A 23,884-nucleotide genomic window follows, 5' to 3' on the forward strand; every position below is an offset into this window, starting at 1 on the left:
TTAAACATTTTTCCAGTTTCGTCATATTGGTAAGAATCAGGATTAGGTTCAGGAGGAATGACGAGAATAAACTCCAGATCGTTCGAAATTTGGAATACCTATTGGTAATATTTCAACTGAGGGAAGTGCTAATATCGGTTGTTGTTGTTGTTCGAGATTCGACTGGCCTTATGCCAGCACGGGCTCTTGCTCATAGAGCAGCTCGTAGTGCTAATATCCATTTCTTCTCTTCAGAACACTTGCAATGTGATAAGGAACCTTGCAATATATTTTATCATCTTAGTTCTTGTTTTCTACAGTCCTCTGGTCTTTATCAGACAAATACTTCAATGATATTCTGTATGCTTCGTGCATAAAAAGAACCTCTTTCCCTGTCGGGAAGACTTTCGAAGAAAGGTCTCTGATAGAAGAAGAAAGTTTACAACAAATTTACACGATCACATTCACATGCAAATTTACGAACCTGCTTCAGCCTAGAGATTTGCCTCACCGTGGCTTGGCCAGTTGTGCTGCCTACCTTCATCTTTCGCATTGTCTAGTCTGTAGCTTTTCGTGAAGCCTTCTGATGCTTGTGGGAAGCCATAGCCGTATGGAGCCCTTTTATCGCACAAACTATCCACTTGATTTTTCAGTCTCTTTGGACAGCTGAGTTACCTACGCCCTCTCTGCTTGAGGAAAGAGGTAACAGTTTTCCCGTCGAGTTTGGCCATTCTGTAGGGTCCCTTGTGCTTACCCCAGAAGTATTAGATAAAAGAAGTATATGAAGCATGTGCATATCAGTAGGCGGAACACACAGTAACTGGCTTCGTTGTAGATATCAGATGTCTTTTTCGGGCTGGGATGAATTATGAGTATATACAGAAGCACAGGTTTCCTTATGCTTTATTCTAGCCAGCATAGTTTCAGAAAATAACCGTGCATTATAGTCCACTTTTGCTGATTGAGCAGGTTCTTACTCCGCCTGACTGCAAGTTTATTTTACAGATGGCTGAAATTTGCATTAGACAGTTTTTTTTACGTTTTAGGGCGTGGATGGATTTTTGAGATGGAACCACTGCCAAGTTGGAAGGCATAACCTCTTTCGGAACGCAGTAGTTTCTGATTTGTATGTTATATGCTTTCCATCAGAGTGTCCTAATTAAACCCGGAATTGCAGTGATCTCTAGGTATAAAGTTAGTTTAAAGTTACCTGGAATATTCCAAAGTAATGGAAAATGTTATATATGGAAAGATTTTACATTATGTCGTTTTATGTTGTTTATCTGACATTTGACGCTGTTGTATATCTTATTGAAAACAATCCGACCCTTGGATTTGTTTTCGTTTTCTGTATCATCAAACAACTTATATGTGTCTTCTCCCTCGGTGTCCTGTGTATGCCATCATTTGGCATGTCTTTTTCTATTTCCTATTCGTGTAACTGTCAATACCTTGTCAAAAGGGCCTCCTATTTGATCTGTCAGCGCATAAAAGCATCCTATATCTGCCAGCCACTGGGGTTCTTTCACCCATTCAGTCGTCTGGTGGAAAGAAGAGGGTGTGCGAGTGGTTGAACAGCAAGATTGAAGAAAATAAGCCTGATGAAGGTAAAGTAAAGGCTATAATGTGAATGCAGCTACGGACTGAGGGGACGCAAAAAACTACTTTCATAATGCCTGCAGTGGTCCACGTGAAGTTCACTGACGGCACTACCCCAACGGGGTTTGGGATCTTATTGTGGAATTTGTAATCATAGATAATCAACTTTCTTATTATTTTATGTTCGTTGCATTCATTTTATCATTAAAATGAATCCGAAGAAAACTCATCATCGCATGGATCAATAAAATGAAAAAGTAAATCCACAGTAGTATGAGTGTTTGATTTTGCTATTTAGAATAATAAAATAGAAAGCTTCCGATGACCTGAAGGAGGACTGTGCAGGTCATCGAAAGCTTTCTGCTTTAGATATTTTAAATGACAAAATATAACACTCATACTACTGTGGATTTACTTTCCCATTTTATTGACTCATGTGATTATGAGCTTTCTTTGGATTCACTTTAATGATATTTGGCACGACACCGTTTCACCTTAAGAGACCCTCATTCATGCACATTCACTGACGTCCTCAGCTTTCCCACAGCAGCTGGTTGTAGCTGCCCTAAGAGATCATCCTTCTTCGGGAGAAAGCACAAGTGGAGGAAGGTGGATATAAGGAACTGACGATGATCTGGTGACAGGAATAGAGGAATAGACTCAGTGCCAATATCGGTATACATCGGATAGGTTGCAACCTTTTGCATGGGATGTTAATCTTCCAAGTATCGTAAATGAGATGAACTGTTTATTCATACCAATTTTGCAGTGTCCTCAAGGTACTAGAGCTGTATTCTCTTTTGACAACAATTTCCTCTCGCAGCTGAACAGAAATCTAGCCAGTGAAACGCTTTGTTTCTTGTGAGTGTCCAAGGGGGATTTATAAAAAAAAAAATTAATGTTAACCCTATTGTAAGTTGATATTGGGTTGCTTTATATCCATATATGTATATATATATATATATATATATATATATATATATATATATAGTATATATATATATATATACACATATACATATACATAATATATATATATATATTATATAATTATATATATTATACTGATCATATATATTATTATATAGTTATATATATATATATTATACTGTTATATAGTAAATATTAATGGTATCTATATAGATCTATATACATGCATACATATATATATATATATATATATATATATATATATATATATATATATGTACATATATAGGGGTTTATAGCCTTTGGTGCCAAGCAGCAGCAAGCTCTCATATCTAAATTTTTAACTTATAAATAATTTAATCATTCTAATCTGACACAAAAATCGGATCTTTCTTAGATAGTGACCCCCTTTGCGGTATGTATCCACCTTATCATGAAGATAATTACCCCAAGAAATATAAGTGCTAGATAACGACCCCCGAAAACCTCTGGGGACCACTATCCAGGAAAGATAAAAAAAATCGATGTCCGAACTGTTAATAAATTTCTTTGATTAAGGTCATATTTCATTATTATTAATAATGAGAGATGTCGTATTACAGTACTCCACTACGAAGCAGATAATAGTGTAGGGATATGCCGTGATGGAATGCTACAGTGAGTGCTCCTTGTGTCACAAAAGAATTCATTTCACCCAAGGTTAGATGAAATTATTGCACGTTTTAGAAATGATTTGATGATATAGATTTCCATTTACTAACTTTACTGTTCAATCCTTAAACTTCAAGCTGTTTCGGACCAAAATTATAGTGTAAACATAACAAATATAATTTCCCTGTAAGACAGTGAAGTGACGAAAAAAATAAATTCTTATTCCTAATAACAAACTAAAATTCATTCAAGCTAATTCTGGGATAGTCCCTTTCGAACCTTTTGTAATTAATGAAAAGTTCATTTTACCGCACAGCCGAATGGGGTAGGTTACAAAAGGCCGGCTACAAAAGAACTTCATTAGGACCACCTGAACTTCACGAAACAATTCCCGTCATGCCTTTCTTTCACCCTCACATGACGGTGAATCACACGAGACATTTCGAACATTTTTTCCCATTCGACGCGAGCGAGGCCATTTTCCCCCAAAGATTAAACAGTAATTATACAGTATTCCCTCCATAAATGTAAATGACTGATATTAAATTACACTACGATACAATTAAATATAATTAAGAAGTGCATAAAGGATTTGCATCAAAGCAAACAATCAGTGACCCCCGTGGTTCACTCAGGTGCAGTCAATGGAAACCACCTGCCAGGATTACCCAAAATACCTGACACATCAATTATCCGCACGAATATTGCCATTATCAGCAATCCTGAAATAATTGCCAAATGATCAGGATAAATTTGGCTGTAAGGATTTTTATAGCGTAGGGCGAATTGGATTAATTGTGTTGAGGTAAAGTATTGTGATTATATATACGTATATATATATATATATATATATATATATATATATATATATATATGCATCTATATACATATATATATTATATATATATGTGTGTGTGTGTGTGTGTGTGTATGTACGTGTGTGTGTGTAACTCTTGAAATCCATCTGTCTTAGTTTCTGTGACGAAACTTGGGTTCATAACAATTGTCATTAGTTAATATTTCCAATTAATAATTTAATTTCCATTTCTTTAAAGGCTATTTATGAAGGTTACGTAAGTACTTGTTACTCTGTCATGCACGGATGTCTTGTTAACCACTCGTTTCTGAAAAGAATATAAGTAGTGTACAAAACAAAATGTATCTGCATGCATATCATATTTATGTTTTGTATATAAAAATACTTTGATGTTTGTGTAATGTTTGTGGACAATGAATGATATGAGCATATGTGTTTATTTGCACCAAAAATGAAGAAACTATCGGACTTTAAAATAAAGTATAATTAAGAAGATTAAACGAAATGTGTTCTAATCTACGTGCATTCAATGGGTAAGTTCATACGATGTTAAAGTTTGATACGTATGTACGTGTGTATTTTTGGACACCAAAATAAAGACATTCTTTTAATGCAAATAGAAACAATAAAGGAAAACGATTGCACTGGAAAAAGGGGAAACATAATGTAATTAAATGAGAGCAACATATTATGTCATTCTAGGGGCCAAAGCTGGTATCCGTGTCACTAAGGCAAGAAAAGGATGTTTACAGACGAACTTTAATAAAAAAAAAAAAAAAAAATAAAAGGAAAAACATAATGTTATGGAATAAAAAAAAAAAAAAACATAATGTTATGAAATTAGGGCAACATATGTCATTCCAGGGGGCCAAAGCTGTTAACCATGTCACTGAGGCAAGAAAAGGATGGTTACAGAAAGAATTTGATAAATGAAATAACTCCTATCCTCTATAAAAGTGTAATCGAATTTAAGATAAATCTTTGGTGGTCAAAAAAAAAAAGAGGCGCGAAACAAATGAAATAGATTTTTAAAAAATGCTGGGGGCTTAAGTACTAATTGATTCTTTAAAAAATGCTGGAGTTTTAAGCACTAATTAGGAGTAATAATTTAGTTAAAAGCGGTCGTGTTCGAACACTTACAGGTTAGTTCGTAGTATAGCTAACGCGAAGGATGAACTCAGGTGAAATGAATCAGTCCGCAGGATTGAAATAGATCCAACATGAAATGTTTGCTATTTATATCTTCATCGATAATGTGTTAGTGCTGAAAGAATACAAAAAAAAGGAACAAGCGCTAAAACTAGTTGTATGGAAAAGCTGCAAAATAATGGGGAGATGACATTGATTGCAAGTGTAAAAAGACAAAGCACATCAATATCGCTGAAAAATGGAATGAGGAGGGAAAATTTGTACACATTTGTGAACAAATGTCGACCAGGGGGAGGAAATGAAGGGACGAATAAAAATGAAGAGGAAAAAGAGAAAAACGTCCATTTTTACAACGACTGTGAGCGGGGGCAGGGTAAAGAGTAATGTAGAATAAAGGGAGGAAGAATGGAATAAAACGCCCGTAAAGAAAGAGCACAAAACGGAAAGATTGCAACGGCTGAAAAGACAGCGAGAACCCCAAATGAAGCAGGAGAAGCAAAAGGGTGAAATAAAACCTCTAAATGGAAAAGAGGAGAAGGGACAGAGCGAACCAGAGCGCGATACTGCCAAAACTGAAAATAAAAAATGGCGAGGCTATTGAGCAGGCAAAGGCTGACAGGATCAGGTAGGTCGAGGGAGTGAGCAAGAAAAATGGAGCGCAAGATGAAAGGAGTTTGGAGATTCGCCCGCACCCTGTGCCCAGGGAATTACAAGTGAAGGGGACATGATGGATCAAGTTCACTTCACCAATAAATATAGCAAACTGGCCCGCCTTTTTTTCCTTATGCCATTCGTTTGTGTTGGACACTTGACACCCATTATTCAGTTACAAAAGCGTTTTGCCTTGCTATGCCATTGGGCTTTTGATGGCAGTTTCAGAAGATTCATTTGGCCATACCTTACATTATATATAATATATATATATATATATATATATATATATATATATTATATATATATATCGTATTTCTTTGTATAATCGGTGCTGATTCTACCATCTGGCTTCTGAACGACAATTGCTGCTATGAATTATATGTGTCAAATTCCCATATATTCTGTGATTATGGTTATTAATGGGGTTAAGAATAGCTGAGCTCTGTTGGCCATAACTTAAACACACACACACACACACACACACACACACACACACACATATATATATATATATATATATATATATATATATATATATATGAGTGTGTGTGTGTGTGTTTGTGTGTAAGGGATGGTCAACAGAGTTCGGCTATTCTTAACCACATAAATAACCATAATCACAGAATCAACGGGAACTTGACACATATGATTAATTCATAGCAGCAATTGGCATTCAAAAGCCAGATGGTAGAATCAGCACTGATTGACAATGAAATACAATGAACCTCTCAAAAGGAGCTTGGGACTCAGATATTATAGATAAAATCTTCCTCCAACCAGCAGTGAAGAAGATTAAGAAGCTATCAGCTGGAGTGACGTAACGGCTGACCTCTGGAACTCTTGGTATGAATACCGCTTTTCTGTAATTCTTAAATCATTCTTACCTTGCCTGTCGAGGGAGACAGGTGTTCTCCGAAATATATAGCATTAACATTCTACCTTTTGGCATTTTTATGGATATATATATGAATTGTAAAGGCCCATAGAAATATTATTTAGACGACAAAACCATACATTTCGGTTACCATTCACCTGTAATCCTGATCACTGAGATATATATGTGTATATATATGTGTGTGTGATGTGGTGTGCACGCATGCATGCGTGCGTGTGTGTGCTCAAATATTAAAAAACGTTTTTCCAAAGTAATTGTCAAATCCTGTTGTAACGTTTGAGGAGATAAAAGAACACAAGGTGCAACAGAATGCTCTCCTGACATCATAAAAATCTACTAAATGTGAACTTGAGGGAATGCTAGAATGACGAGAAAAACGCAGCGGGAAATAATACCATCTCGAAATTCAAGATGCTGACAAACACAGGCAGACACATGAGAGTGGAATGAACAAAGTCAGGAACTTGGAGAAATCAAAGCTCCCAAAGATTCAGAAAAATCGCCAGAGATCATGAGGAAACCTCGACCAAGTTCATTTAGAAATTGGTCCTTTCGTTAGCTGCCGTGTATCCTAAGTACGAGAGCTCCTAGGGTAACACAAGCCAAGCCAGTCCTCTGCTGGCTTTAGAAATGGATTTATATTTTGCCTACTAGTCTTTTCAGACTCACTGACAAAGGAAGAAAAGGTCTGCTCTATCATTATGTGCTTGAAGTTCTGACATTGATCGTGAAAAGCCGGCTGCAGGAGCTTCACCCGGCAGTCATCTATTTCTGGTAACCGCCTTAATGGTCTCTGATGAAAGAGTCCGTGTCAGGAACATTTCTCGCTGTGCGTTGCATTACGGCAGTTAGAGTCTATTTGCAAAAACAACCTTCAATTTCAAGTCAGCAATTACTGGCCAGGGTGTTTCAAAGCTTTCCAAGTAACGCTAATTGATTTGTGTGCCACTGTAAGCTAGCCTTCGTTTTCAAACTGTCAAAACTTGCGCATATTATATCAAACTGAATAACTTTAACCACGTGTCTGTTTAAAAGTCAGTTAGAATTGGGTGTTTGTATCATGAAATAAAAAGTTATCTGTATAATTATTGCATAAAAATCACCTATTCATTGATGAAAGGAAAAAAACGTCAATGAAAAATATGATTGGTCTGGCGAAGGAAATTTGTCCCAGGTCCAGTATAGGTGTCCAGAGGCGAAGAGATGTTCCTAAAGTCCTTTGTCTTTCTTTTAATGCCAATGGCAGTAATAAATTGGTATGGTCCACCTCACGTTCTGTTCATTTGGCGTTGATGTGTCTCATATCCAGGCAAATTGAGGAAACAGTTATATGAGCTTTGTCTGCAATAATAAAAATCTATCCTCGACATTGTCCCTGTTAAGAAGAGGCCAGTACAATATATCCTTTCGTCACTTGAAACGCGCTGACAGCTCTCGGTCTCAACTCTGGAAACATCAGATTGCTCACAGAATAAAAGCCATCTTGAAAAGATAACATCAATCGATCTGTCATTTGTTTCTTCATGATTTTTCTTAACTTTCTTCATCATCATGTTCACTTTTTCATGTACGTTCGATTCGTCCAAAAGTGTTTGAATTTTTAGTGGTAATTTTTGCAATATTGTTTTCATTCTAAGTGCTCATTGTATTTTTAGATCGTGTCTTGCACTGGTTGTGTTCAATTTTAGTTCATATCCGTGGCACGTTTCTCGGTAATTCACAATGAGGTATGAAAATAAATCTCTATTCTTTCTGCCCTTCTATTAACTTCAGAGGCTCTAATAATGTAAAACAGGAAATCTGAAAGCATTATTCGTGAATTAAAACGATAATGCGACTGCACATATTTTTTTTAACTCTTTCAGCATTATATATATAAGTACGCACACGGACACACACACACAGGTGGATGGCTATGCGTCATACAAGGCTTTGTGCCTCAGTTGACTTAATGATGAAATAGGACCTGATAATTAGACGACTGTGGTGGCTGCAACGCTCCATAAAGGGCAATAAGGCTAGCGACCTCATCGCAAATGAACTGCTGAGAACGGGGAAGCTAAGGCGTCCCGGTGCCATTTATAATATATATATATATATATATATATATATATATATATATATACATATATATATATATATATATCATATATATATATATATATGTATACGTTTTACGTATATGTGTAAACTCTATGGAAGTAATACGGCAATACACCAAAATTTTAACCTTTCATTTTCTTATTATTTTTGGATATCATAATCTACTGAACTCCATGAATTTCGAAGCAACAAAAGGATAGGATAAAGATATTTACCTTGAAATAAACACGAACGCTCAGGGTCTACGAGCTTTCCTTCCACTTTTTCTGCTAATGTTCTCTTATGTTTATTTGCCCAAGAGGCCATTGTGGTATTGGATGAATACAGATTATAAATATCTATATATATATATATATATATATATATATATATATATATATATATATGTGTGTGTGTGTGTGTGTGTGTGTGTGTGTGTGTGTGTGTATGTGTGTGTATGCACGCACATTGTTGCGTTTGCTTTTCAGTGTAAATACCTGTAAACATATATGACCGAAATCTATATAAATGATCTCTGGCTTAAAAATGAAAGCTGTGACCTCTGTTTGAAGACTAACGTAAACCTTTTTTAACACAAACAACATTTTTGTAGCCCAACACAAAAATTATGAAATATTCGTATTACGTAAGCATTCTAGCACAATTATTCTTGTGTAAGTCGATGCAGAATTCTGTTATGTACTCTTATGGCGAGATTTTATTCAGTAACCATTCAGAAATTCTGTATTTCTTTATTATTTGTCCAATATTTCGAGCTTCCGAAGATGAAAAACAAAATGTTATTTTTGTTTAATGCTTGAGATGAAAATGTTTTTCTTTTCTCATATTTATTCAGTAATAAAAAAAAAATTCTGACGGCAATATGCGGAGGGCTCTTGAAGCAGAAATAAAGCTAACAGAAATATTTATCATATAATAAAGAACGAAACCATTCCTCAGAAAGCCCCCATATAAAACCCTCCAAATGTTCGCTTTTATTGTTTTAAATTACCAAGTGACCTTTTGTCCGTGTGTGCCCGAGAGGTTTATGAATGACTCCCCAGCTTTGTCATGTAAATGACAGACAGAGCCAAGGAGAGGCCGCTACTCTCCCTTAATTATGGCTTGTGCAATTGTTAAATGACATATCGTGTGGCCGTAGCATTCTAAAGAGGGCTGCATATTTATAGCGGAGGAATATGGTTATCTGCCAATGTTAAATTACACATCATGTGGCCGTAGTATTCTAAAGATGGCTGCATATTTTAGCGGAGGAATATGGTTATCTGCCAATGTTAAATTACATATCATGTGGCCGTTGTATTCTAAAGATGGCTGCATATTTATAGCGGAGGAATATGGTGTGGGATCGAGATATCTCAAGACGCATGCGCAGTGGAAGGACAACTGATTAATAGATGCTTAATAGATGCTTAAACTGATTAATAGATGCTTAAAGGGTAATAAATGCTTTCTATCTCGATGAAAAATTAAAATGAGGAGGAAGGCCTTGCCACAAGCAATATGAAGCTCTCAAAATATGCATTTTGGAGACAGTCTTCATTCAAAATATGCTTTTTGGAGAAAGTCTTCTTCAAAATATGCTTTTTGGAGAAAGTCTTCTTCAAAATATGCTTTTTGGAGAAAGTGTTCATTCAAAATATGCTTTTTGGAGAAGGTCTTCATTCAAAATATGCTTTTTGGAGAAAGTGTTCATTCAAAATATGCTTTATGGAGAAAGTGTTCATTCAAAATACGCTTTATGGAGAAAGTCTCCATTCAAAATATGCTTTTTGGAGAAAACCTTCGTAAGAACGAAGACATTTTTGACTTGGGAAACGGAATAAAGAGGCAACGATTGTAAAGCAGATTAATTTTATTAACGAAACAAAAAAAATTATATTAAACATGGATCACTTTATCTTAATGAAATTGGGGAGAAAACGCTTCTCGGTGAAGGAAAATCTCGGACATGGAGTTCACATCTAATTAGCTGCCAAAAAAACGTAGCATCGATGAAGTCGAACATATCCGATCATTACCGCTTACTGAGGGGATGAAAAATATACAGTGAAGGTACTACGCGATAGATTGTTATATCGGTTTGTCTGTATATCAAAATCTATCTATCTCTGTTTAAATTTTTATCTATCTATCCATATATATATATATATATATATATATATATATATATATATATATATATATATATATATACTATATATATATATATATATATATATACATATAAATATATATATACATATATATGTATATATGTATGTATATATATATATATATATATATATATATATATATATATATATATATATACACACACATATATATAGCCATGACTATACTCTAGTGTGAAAGAATTCCTAATACTCCTTCACATGGAAAATCTCTTAATATAAATGTATAACGTAATTAAATAAAATTGTTGTTGTAAAAACCTAGATGGTAACAAAATAGATATATAAAATATGAACAGGTAACAGGATGAGGTTACGGATGTTCTTATTGCCATGTTCAACTTCAGATTAATGCAATCCTGGAGTCACATAATCGTACAACTACGTGTAGGTAAAAATTAATATATGTGTGTATGTATATATGTGTATATAGTGTATATATTATATATATATATATATATATAATATATATCTAACTTACTATTACATTTTCACACAAAAACTTGATCGATGTATGTGTATATATGTATATGTATATATATATATATATATATATATATATATATATATATATATCTAATAAAAGGAGCCCATAAAAACACCAAAATGTAGAGAGAAAAGTACTATATTTCAGAGACTGCTGTCTCTCTCTTCAGGTATATGAATGAGAAAAGTTGACAGAAAAGGTGGTATTTCTACCAAGAGATTCGTCCACAAGTAAGCCAATTTAGGTCACCCCCGCTGATAATCTTCCTTTAATCTTCTTAAGCGTTGGTTGAATGAACACTGCGTCGACGATGTCTGATGTCCAATTCCCTTTTGAGATGTTCATTACCTGCTTCTCTTTTATTAAGGCCGATTCCATCATTTGACTCTTGTACCGGCAGTTGCTGCTATACCACCTTTTCTGTAAACTTTTCTCATTCATATACCTGAAGAGAGAGACAGCAGTCTCTGAAATATAGTACTTTTCTCTCTACATTTTGGTGTTTTTATGGGCTCCTTTTATTAGATGGAATTCTGTTGTTACAGAACACCTTTACCAGTCATATATATATATATATATATATATATATATATATATATATATATATATATATATATATCTATATATAATCTAACTTACTATTACATTTTCACACAAAAACTTGATCGTGTATCATGCCTGTGCGAGAGCTTCTCCGTACAATTATTTTTTAATATTTCTTACAATGTATTGTTGTTATCAATATACGTATATATACGTATATATATATATATATATATATATATATATATATATATATATATATATATATATATATATATATATATATACGCGTAATATGATAATCTGTATAATTTAGACATCGTTTGGGACATGTTAGCATAAAGGAGTATGCTTTCCTATTATACTGCAGCAGTCCCGAATGGGAAACCAGAAACCTTATGTAACGACGAAATAAAGCATTTTTTCTTTATCATCACAACCAACTGCTGCACACGATACGTGCGTATTTGTAAAATTTTCTGGAGTTCTGGAAACACGACAGAATTTGCGTCTGACGACCGTTCTGGAGAATCTTCGTGGCGCATTTGAAATCTAGATAGTCATGGTAAGCATAAATGCAGAAATATACGAAATATACGCTCCGCCTGAAGTGCAAACATTAATTTCTGATGCGCGATAATAAGTGATTATTGAAATCTTGCTTTATAAGTGTTATATCATTAATGTTTAGTATTAGTGTTATGTCTGCATTCTTTTTCCAGATACCACCTTTATATATATATATATATATATATATATATATATATATATATATATATATATATATATATACGTACGTATGTATGTATGTATGTATATATATATATATATATATATATATATATATATATATATATATAGTGTGTGTGTGTTTGCGTGTGCGTATACGTATGCATGTGTATTTTCTATACATATAGCCAGAAATTTATGAATGCATAATATATATATATGTTGTTTGTGCGTATGTGAATACATGTGCATTTTCTATACATTATAGCTATATCTGGCTGCGTCTTTGACTGTGTGCATTTGTATCGTTACATATGCTTTTTCTTAATGCGTGGCTTAGTCTGTACAACAATATGAATATTCATGTCTGCAATGTGACCGACTAACTAGTATTTGTAGCTGGACGAAGCTATAAAGCATTATTTCAGTCCAAGGTCGGTTTGAGTTTCTGCTTCAGATATTCCTTCGCTTATTGTTGTCGTTCCATGTTATTGCAATTAACAGATGTATGCATGACGCTAAGGCTATGCCCTCAAGATGGTTAATTAGCGCCTTTGAACAAATTACAATCATATTTAAAACTATTTTAGCATTAGTTAGCATTACTGGTGGCTTCAAATGAAGCTAACAGATACGTCGCTTCAAGTATAGTAAAACGAATAACAGAAATGACCACGCTAATTAAAACTTAAAATATTTTATCATGATCTCTAAAATATTGCGCTTTACTTACCTTCGCCTATTCAAGCATATATCGTGCGAGGATGACTATTGGGACGAACCTAAGCTCAGTACATTTCCCTCTTTCTCATACATTAACGGATGTGAGGTCACTCCGATAACCTTTTTCGTCTGGGGTCTTCAAGACTACAGCACTTGGAGAGAGATGTTGTTTCTCCTGTTCTCCTCATTTCCCCATTTAAATCTGTGCCAAAGATGAGGCTTTTGTCTGGATACTACTGTCCGGAAGATTTGGTTAAAAGTACCACTGAATAGGAAAAAGAACTCAGTAATTTCACAACCCTCCTACCACCGCTCTCTTTTTCTCTCTCTCTCTCTCTTTCTCTTTCTCTTATCTCTTCTTTCCCCCCCTCACTCTTTTTTAGTTGTCTCAGCCCAAGCACTAGCACTTCGTCCTGACGGCTTTCTGGTATATCATTTATATCTTCATTTTCTTTTTATGGCCACTACACGTTTCTCCTCTAAGTAAGTTCTAACCCTCGGTTACGTCTCGAGGACCTCTGGAGTCTTATCACATAAGATGAGATTACGCTGGCAGAGCAAGATCAACGACATGGACAGTTCTCAGGGCGAAACGAACTCAGCCTTGGGTCTCAAGTGACGAGATGTTTACATTTTAACCAAAACAACAGGAAACTGCAGACTATGGGCCCATCGCAACCACACTGCAAATTGAACTCCGACAATCAATCACTGGAATAGGTCTAAGCAGCCACTATCACGCAACACCTCTCGTCGCCCGAACGGGTCATTGGCACCACCACGTATCCGATTCGGGTTCCTCCAGGGCACGAAACCTATACAAACTGAAAGCAACCACAGTACGAAGGATATAGCTTCGAGCACGGCGGCGGCTGAGGCGGCGACGATCGATCGGGAGAGATACCGTGCCACGGGTCGAGAGCAACTGAGCGTGGGTTGCTCTTTCGGGTCTGACTGGAGCGCAGCCGATCCTCCTCTCGCTGGGTGGCGGGCGACTCATGGCAAGGAGGCGAAGAGAGAGAGGAGAAAAGAGAGAGAGAGAGAGCGCCACGAAGAGAGAGAGAGCCACGGAGACTGAAATGGTTGTAAATCCGTTGCAGCAGTGCTTCCTTGCTTACGTTATTACAGTAATTCATATATAATTTGGGTCTTTTACATCACACTTTCTGGGGGGTTGAAAGAGATGCGTTGACGAATGGGCGGTAGACGGTAGTACTACTCAGATGTCTTCTGCTGAACTTTCGAGACGCGAGGAGAGAAAGCGGGCGAGGGTCTGGCCTGTCAGCTCTTTGGAAAAAACGTCACAATGAATATTAAAACGAGAAAAACATCCAACGATCCAAATGATCTAGCACACATTGAGGAAGAAACTCACTTCTCGGGGAGGGCCGGACTCGCGCCCAAAAGGCGAGACTTAGCTTAAAGAGAAAATAGCTGAAAGGCGTAGGCATTCACTCCTTAATTAAACTTGCCTGTATTCATAACTGCTGAATACTCGGATGCCATCCTCCCTCATACCTCCAAGAAACAAAAATTGCGTAGCGAGGAGGAAACTGGTCGGCGGAAAAACAGACCATCAAGGAAAATCATTTTTAATTACTTTTCTGTTACGCTTGATGTTCTTACTCAGAGGCTTTAGAAATCCTTAAGAAGCCATTGAAAAATCAAAGGTAGGGAAGACTCACAGAGAGACTGCCGCTCATCCATTAATTACTTTATGCAGTAACTGAAGTCTACGGACGCGCGCGCGCACATATCTCACAGAGTTTCACATACACACATTCATAGGTTTGTGTGTGTGTGTGCGCGAGTGTGTGCTGTTTTTTTTTTTTTTTTTTTTTGTTTTTTTTTTTTTTTTTTTGAAAGGGTGGCTTCGAAAGGTGTTAGTGCTCCACTTACCACCTCGAATTTTAGGCAATGTAATTACCTTGCATTTCTACACGATAGTTTATTAACAGCCAGGTACAGAGTCCACGGCTTAGGTCTTCAGTGGCACAGTGGATTTTAACGGAAAAGGCCCATGCCACTTTATTCTTCTCCGGGATTCAACTCCGTCGGTGTGTTTCTCCCATTAATTCCGAACTCACAAATTACACACCTTTTTCATCTCCCTCTCATCTTTAGTTCTCTCCAAGTGGCATAGCCACTGCAAAAACCTCTGAGCCATATTTTCATGAGTGCCCTTTCTTCATTTTCCCCACTTCAAAACACGTCTTACTCCGCATAGTTTCATCTTGACAGTTTGTGGAATTTTTCTCTCATCTGCTGTTGACATTCCTATTTCATTCTCATCCGAATAAAATGTTGGCTTCAGAATCCCGTCATAGATTCCGATTCCACTCCCAAAAAAAAGTTTCCGAAAATCATTCGGTTTTCCTTATCTCACTCATTCAGGTGAAAAATGTTTTAAAGTGTTAGTAAGTGGAGACAAGTGAAAGTGAATGATCACAACAGTAAATTGATGAGTGTGAAAGGAAGCTAGGAGTGGTTATAATGGACGGTGGGAGAATGAAAGTGATTGATTCACAAAGGTGTTTCTCGGAACTGTGTTGAAAGAATCATTGTTTGCAACAGAAGCGGAGCTTTTAATGGAAACAAATGTTAGGAAGTATAAAGTAATTGTTCCGATAGCTGTTCTTTATGGAAGCGAATTGTGGATATTTAATAAAAATGAAAGGAAAAACGTAGAAGCTATCACGGTGAACTGTTTGCGCAGCACATCCGCCACAAGAGTACTATGTGGAACAGTGAAAAATATAGGAATTCGGAGAATTAGTAGAACGGTAAGCAAAGAATGAAGAGATGGATTAGTGTTTTTTCTGGTGTTGTTGCCGCAGGATATTAAAAAAAAGGGGGGGGGGACTATAGATTAATGGAAATTCTGAGCTTCTGGATGGAAGATTGGAAAGGTTTCCGAGAGAGTGCTGGCTGGATAGACTGGAGGAGGGACTGGAATAAGAGGCCTAACTTTCCAGGAGGCCAAAGAGTGCAAGAAGGACGGGGCTGACGGGCATATTGTGTTGGAAGCGATATTGAGTTGTCTTCTTTAGAAAGTGGGGTTGTTAAGTTTCCTGCAGTGGGAAAGTCATCCTTCGATTCAGCCGTTAGGCGTTGAATATGGCAGGGACTTTTCTTCATCTAGTCACTCCTTCATCGAGGAACTATCTTGTTGGTAAATAATATCATTTATATTGTTCAGTAGGAACACCGATTACATCACCATTTGATTCTTGAGGAAAGCATAATGAATTTATATGAAATGTGGCTAAACTGCATCAGTTGAGCCACATTTTATTTAAATTCATTATGCACCTTCAATCATATAACTTGATGAGCGATTTGTACCTGCTAGCTAATCGACTGTGGTGGAACACAGCGAGGGGGAAGGAGGAGATTGAGCTGTTAATCTCATCTCAAATTATTTTGTGGGTAATGAGAAGGTAATAAATTTTGTGATTCACATTAGAACTGAGCCCCAGTCTTTCAAATGAGAGGCCAGGGCATTAGCAATTCAGCCACACAAGTCATAAAAGAATTTGGAACTGGAGGTTTTTCCCCTGTTAGGTTACCACCTAACATACCAGCGAATTTTACCCAGTGTCTGGCCCTCCAGTGATTTAGTTGCTAACATTTCATTCGACTTACTCCTTCACTGTGAATATGGCCTGTACGGGTAAAATGCTAACACCCTGGCCTCTCGTTTGCAAGACAAGGTTCGATCCCAATGTGAACAAGAAAATTATTTTTGTAAAACTCATTTTCATGTGTTCATTATTTGTATTATATATATATATATATATATATATATATATATTATATGTATATGTATATGTATATATATAATATATATATATTATATTATACACGTACATACATACAAATACCAGAAGGATTTGGCATCTAGAACGCCAAAGATTCAGTAGTAATAAATAATTAAACAGCAAACGTAGCAATCCGTTTATCTTCTGGCGAGTTTTTAAAGATTTTGCCTTTAAAACAATATAGGGTTTGAAAACTACGAACAGACTCCGTTAAAATCTTTGCAGAAGTTAAAATCATTAAGATTAGAAACTACTTGAATATTCGCAAATAAAAATATCTTCAAGAAGGGAAAGTCTATTACCTAACTGCTGGAGCTAAAAACTTTGTAGCAGCTCATTTTTCGGGACGTCGTCGAATTAGGCTATATATAAAACAGCAGAAGAGGTCTGGCTGTTTGCTGACGGAACAAGCTGCTTAATGGAGAAAGAGAGAGAGAGGGAGAGGGAGAGATAGTCGTTATGTGCTTTGCAAACTATATCAAAGTCTGCATGAAAATGATATCTTAAATCTTTTTCAGTGATCATGTTTATTAAAAAAACGAGCTTGTTAACGCGCTGTGCGAGCTGGAACCCGGCGCTGCTGTCTTCCCCATCCCTCCCAGTCCCCTACCTACCCTGCCCGCACCCGGGGCGGACAAACAGTTTTGCAGGAGGATGGTAGCTCGTTCCCCTACCCTCCCGTTCCCCTACCTACCCCGCCCCCACCCTGGGCTGACAAACCGGTTTGCAAGGGGAGGGTGGCTTTGTCATGTCTCGCCTACTGTCAGCCGGGAGAGGACAAACAAGATCCACTTGGATTTTATTATCATAGAAGATTCTTTTGTTTTCAACTGACATCCTATATGGTGACTGACTCCAGGATAAAAATCCACTCTTACTTTGAGCAGTTGCTTGGCGAATCCGACATATTTCCCAATTTAGATTTTGGTCAAGCACAACATTAGACCGCCAGAGGCCGCATCAAAGTGGGAAGCTTATCTTTATGGCAGGACAATGATCTGAGTCTTTGTATTCTTTGAACTTAGTTTAATATCCAGTGCCGGGAGTATACTTGTTCACTGCCTGGAGTAACATGAGTTTAGATTTATTTAAATGTACGAAAGGTATGAAGGCATTCATCACCTATTTTGGAACAACAAGTATAGACTGAGGGGGTTGAAATCTGTTTTCCAAAAAGTTATGTACATATTTCTTGAATAAAAAAGGGATACGAATTGTTTTTAAAATACTGAAATAAACACTGAATTTCATTGTGGAAGTTTTGCGAATTAAAGGATAACCTGTAGGCGCGGTGTGGTGATCCTATTCAATTTAAACATAAAAAAGAACAACTACTGTACAAGTTTGCACCTTGACCTGTAAATGTCCTTGTTCAAACAACACTCGTTATACGCATAGTGGCTATCACGAAGCAGGACGTATGACTTCAGATTATTACTGTATATATAAAGGGTTTCAAGAGCAGCTGATCAGTAACGGCAGGAGAGTAATGTCATCACGGCCAGTGAGACCAAGGTCTTCATTATCGTTCCGACAACCTACGGATCAAGGAAAGGTTATCATGACACCATAATGAAACCTTCAGCTACATTGGCAAGAGCGTTTCAGGACAGGAACCAGAAACAGAAGTGGCAGCACCACCATGTTTAGCCTCATTTGTTTCCCTAGTAAATCGTCTTTGTCCAGAGCTTTAGCTAACATGGGAGGAATAACAAATATACCAGAGTCAAAGAAGGAGGATTTCGACTTGACTCGCCAAAGACAACGATTTGTTGTAGCCTTGTTCGCAGAAAAGGTAGTAGGATGTGTGGAAGCAGAGGCTGGTATGCGTGAAGGGATTATTGAATTAACTCTCCTCTGTGCACGTGGAATGGATATACTGACTGGAAATGAATGAAAATAGGGTTTAGTATCATATGAACAGTTTGAAATACTGAACTGTTGAGAAATAATGAAATTAAAATGTGTTGAAAATAAGAATCTAGATTATATCACAGTATGGATTTATCAGTTTTGCTATGTCTGGTCCTTTTGGGATCAGGAATGAGGAAAGGTTTATGAAAATGCTTTGTAATTCCGAGGTGCTGTAGGGGAAACTTATAATAACGCTCCAGGTAGAAGAGTTGGAAGGAGGCAATGTATTTATGGTGATGATATGCTGCTGATGAGCCTTATATGTGGTTATATGGAGAATCCGAAGGCTATATAGTTTTCGGTACTGGTTTTTCATGGATGATTCAACAGCACTACCAAGTAAAAAAAAATTACTACTGAATCTTGCATGAAATCTGTTAGGCGAAAAGTTTTACTTATTCAGGTTTTTCATCAGCAGAATTTGTACCCACTACATTATACTTCCCCTTCAATTTCTGTGTTCATGTATGTTACATCACCCAGAAAATAATACAAGGGTCTCGCAGTTACTCATTCGTTTATTTTTCCTTCGTGGCATATATCTTTATTTATGGATTTATCACGTTCCTAACTTTCGTGATTCAGTTATACAAATATATATATATATATCTATATATATATATATAAATATATATATTTCTATGAATTTCAGTGATTCATATACATATATATATATATATATATATATATATATATATATATATATATATATATATGTGTGTGTGTGTGTGTGTGTGTGTGTGTGTGTGTGCGTGTGTGAGTGTGTATGTTATAATAAGACTATGAAACCAAGGATTTCACGAAATCCCTGTGCTTTTCAGGAAATTTGTGGAATTATCAATTCGTTTAAGGACATTTCATCCCTGAGAGGCTGGTACTAAACACGACAGAACAATGATTCATCAACACTATTTTGCCATTTTCAGTACTAGCCCCTCGGGAATCAAAAGTGTTTCGCCGTATTTAGTACTAGCTTCTCGGGAATCAAATGGGTTTCACCATGTTTAGTACTAGCCCCTCGAGAATCAAATGGGTCTCACCCTCGGGAATCAAATGGGTTTCACTGTGCTTAGTACTAGCCCCTAGGGAATCAAATGGGTTTTGCCGTATTTAGTACTAGCTTTTCAGGAATCAAATGGGTTTCGCTGTGTTTAGTACTAGCCCCTCGGGAATCATATGGGTTTCACCATGTTTAATACTAGCCCCTCAGGAATCATATGGGTTTCACCATGTTTAGTACTAGCCCCTCGAGAATAAAATGGGTTTCACCCTTGGGAATCAAATGGGTTTCACCCTCGGGAATCAAAAGGGTTTCACTGTGTTTAGTACTAACCCCTCGAGAATCAAATGGGTTTCGCTGTGTTTAGTAGTAGCCCCTCGGGAATCAAATGGTTTTTGCCGTATTTAGTACTAGCTTCTCGGGAATCAAATGGGTTTCGCTGTGTTAATACTAGCCCCTCGGGAATCATATGGGTTTCACCATGTTAAATACTAGCCCCGCAGGAATCATATGGGTTTCACCATGTTTAGTACTAGCCCCTCGAGAATCAAATGGGTTTCACCCTCGGGAATCAAATGGGTTTCACTGTGTTTAGTACTAGCCCCATGGAAATCATATGGATTTCACCGTGTTTAGTACTAGCCCCTCGAGAATCATATGGGTTTCACCGTGTTTAGTACTAGCCCCTCGGGAATCATATGGGTTTCACCCTGTTAAATACTAGCCCCTCGGGAATCAAATGGGTTTTACCCTTGGGAATCAAATGGGTTTCACTATGTTTAGTACTAGCCCCTCGGGTATCATATGGGTTTCATTGTGTCAAGTACTAGCCCATCGGGAATCAAATGGGTTTCACTGTGTTTAGTACTAGCCCCTCGAAAATCAATTAGGTTTCACCCTCGGGAATCAAATGGGTTTCACTATCGGGAATGAAATGGGTTTCACCATGTTTAGTACTAGCCCCTTGGGAATCAAATGTGTTTCACCCTCGGGAATCAAATGGGTTTCACTGTGTTTAGTACTAGCCCCTCGGGAATCAAATGGGTTTCACCATCGGGAATCAAATGGGCTTCAAAATGTTTAGTACTAGCCCCTTGGGAATTAAATGGGTTTCACCCTCAAAAATTAAATGGGTTTCACCCTGTTTAGTACTAACCCCTCAGGAATCAAATGGGTTTCACCATATTTAGTACTGGCCCCTTGGAATTCATATGGGTTTCACCCTCGGAAATCAAATGGGCTTTGCCATGTTTAATGTTAAACTAGTCCCTTGGGAATCATACGGATTTTACCGTGTTTAGTAGTAGCCCCTCAGGAATCAAATGGGCTTCGCCGTGTTTAATACTAGCCCCTCGAGAATCATATGGATTTCACCGTGGTTAGTACTAGCCCCTCGGGAATCATATGGGTTTCACCATTTTTAGTACTTGCCCCTCGGGAATCAAACGGGTATCACCCTCGGGAATCAAATGGGTTTCACCTTGTTTAGTACTAGCCCCTCGGAAATCATATGGGTTTCACCCTCGGAAATCAAATGGGCTTAGCCGTGTTTCATACTAGCCCCTCGGTAATCATATGGATTTCACCGTGTTTAGTACTAGCCCCTTGGGAATCTAATGGGTTTTGCCGTGATTAGTACTAGCCCCTCGGGAATCATATGGGTTTCACCATGTTTAGTACTAGTCCCTCGGGAATCAAACGGGTTTCACGAGCCATGTTTAGTACTAGCCCCTTGGGAATCAAATGGGTTTCGCCATGTTTAGTACTAACCCCTCGGATATCACAGGGGTTTCACCGTGTTTAGTACCAGCCCCTCGGGAATCAAATGTGTTTCGATGTTTTTAGTACCAACCCCTTGGGAATTATATGGGTTTCACCGCGTTTAGTACAAGCCCCTCAGGAATCAAATGGGTTTTGCTGAATTTAGTACTAGCCCCTCGGGAATCATATTGTTTTCACCGCGTTTAGTACTAGCCCCTCGGGAATCAAATGGGTTCGCTGTGTTTAGTACTAGCCCCTCGGGAATCATACGGGTTTTGCCATGTTTGGTACTAGCCCCTCGGGAATCATATGGTTTTCGCCGCGTTTAGTACTAGCCCCCTTGGGAATCAAATGGGTTTCACCGCATTTAGTACTAGCCCCTCGGGAATCATATGGGTTTCACCATGATTGGCACTAGCTCCTCGGGAATCATATGGGTTTCACCACGTTTAGTACTAGCCCCTCGGTAATCATATGGGTTTCACCAAGTTTAGTACTAGCTCCTCGGGAATCATATGGGTTTCACCATGTTTGTACTAACCCCTCGGGAATCATATGGGTTTCACCATATTTAGTACTAGCCCTATGGGAATCATATGGGTTTCACTGTGTTTAGTACTACCCCCTCGGGAATCAAATGGGTTTCACCATGTTTAGTACTAGGCCCTCGGGAATGAAATGGGTTTCACCATCGGGAATCAAATGGGTTTCACCATGTTTAGTACTAGCCCCTTGGAAACCATATGGGTTTCACCCCCTCAGGAATCATATGGCTTTTACCGTGTTTAGTACTAGCTCCTCGGGAATCAAATGGGCTTCGCCGTGTTTACTACTAGAACCTCGGGAATCAAATGGGTTTCACCTTGTTTAGTACTAGCCCCTCGGGAATTACATGGGTTTCACACTCGGAAATCAAATGTGCTTTGCCGTGTTTAATACTAGCCCCTCAGGAATCAAACGGGTTTCACTGTGTTTAGTACTAGCCCCTTGGGAATCAAATGGGTTTTGCCGTGTTTAGTACTAGCCCCACGGGAATCATACGGGTTTCATCATGTTTAGTACTAGCCCCTTGGGAATCAAACATGTTTTGCCGTGTTTAGTACTAGCCCCTTGGGAATCAAATGGGTTTTGCCGTGTTTAGTACAAGCCACTCGGGAATCAAATGTCCTAAGTGTATTAGCGATTTCACGTTTAGTACTATCCCCTCGGGAATCATATAGGTTTCACCGTGTATAGTACTAGCCCCTCGGGAATCAAACAGGTTTCACCACGTTTACTGCTAGCCCTTCGGGAATCATATGGGTTACATTGCCCCTAGGGAATCAAATGGGTTTCGCCGTGTTTAGTACTAGCCCCTCGGGAATTATATGGGTTTCACCGCGTTTAGTACTAGCCCCTCGGGAATCAAATGGGTTTCGCCGCATTTAGTACTAGCCCCTCGGGAATCATATGGGTTTCACTGCGTTTAGTACTAGCCCCTCAGGAATGAAATGGGTTTCGCCGCGTTTAGTACTAGCACCTCGGGAGTCATATGGATTTTGCCGCATTTAGTACTAGCCCCTTGGAAATCTTATGGGTTTCACCGCATTTAGTACTAGACCCTCGGGAATCATATGGGTTTTACCATGATTAGTATTAGCTCCTCGGGAATCATATGGGTTTAACCGCGTTTAGTACTAGCCTCTCAGTAATCATATGGGTTTCACCGTGTTTACTACTAGCCTCTCGGGAATCATATGGGTTTTGCCCACGGGAATCAAATGGGTTTCACTGTGTTTAGTACGCGCCTCTGGAATCATATGGGTTTCACCATGTTTGTACTAGCCCCTCAGGAATCATATGGGTTTCACCGCATTTAGCACTAACCCCTCGGGAATCATATGGGTTTCACTGTGTTTAGTACTAGACCCTCGGGAATCATATTGGTTTCACCCTCGGGAATCAATTGGGTTTCA

At 37.8% G+C, this 23,884-nt stretch overlaps 1 protein-coding gene across 2 annotated transcripts in view; it reads right to left on the reverse strand.

The window, feature by feature from the left end:
* LOC135206200 (zwei Ig domain protein zig-8-like) overlaps positions 1-14,426 on the reverse strand; it is a 184,889-nt gene extending 170,463 nt beyond the window's left edge. Inside the window, exon 1 of one of the 2 annotated variants that reach the window (XM_064237532.1) lies at positions 13,444-14,426. The gene's annotated coding sequence lies outside the window, so the exon portion shown is untranslated. The remainder of the gene's footprint in view (positions 1-13,443) is intronic. The other variant, XM_064237533.1, reaches the window with a different exon arrangement.
* Positions 14,427-23,884: the final 9,458 nt, after the last annotated feature.

Source organism: Macrobrachium nipponense, chromosome 29 (assembly GCF_015104395.2).
Source record: "Macrobrachium nipponense isolate FS-2020 chromosome 29, ASM1510439v2, whole genome shotgun sequence".
In the NCBI taxonomy this organism is placed as follows: Eukaryota; Metazoa; Arthropoda; class Malacostraca; order Decapoda; family Palaemonidae; genus Macrobrachium; species Macrobrachium nipponense.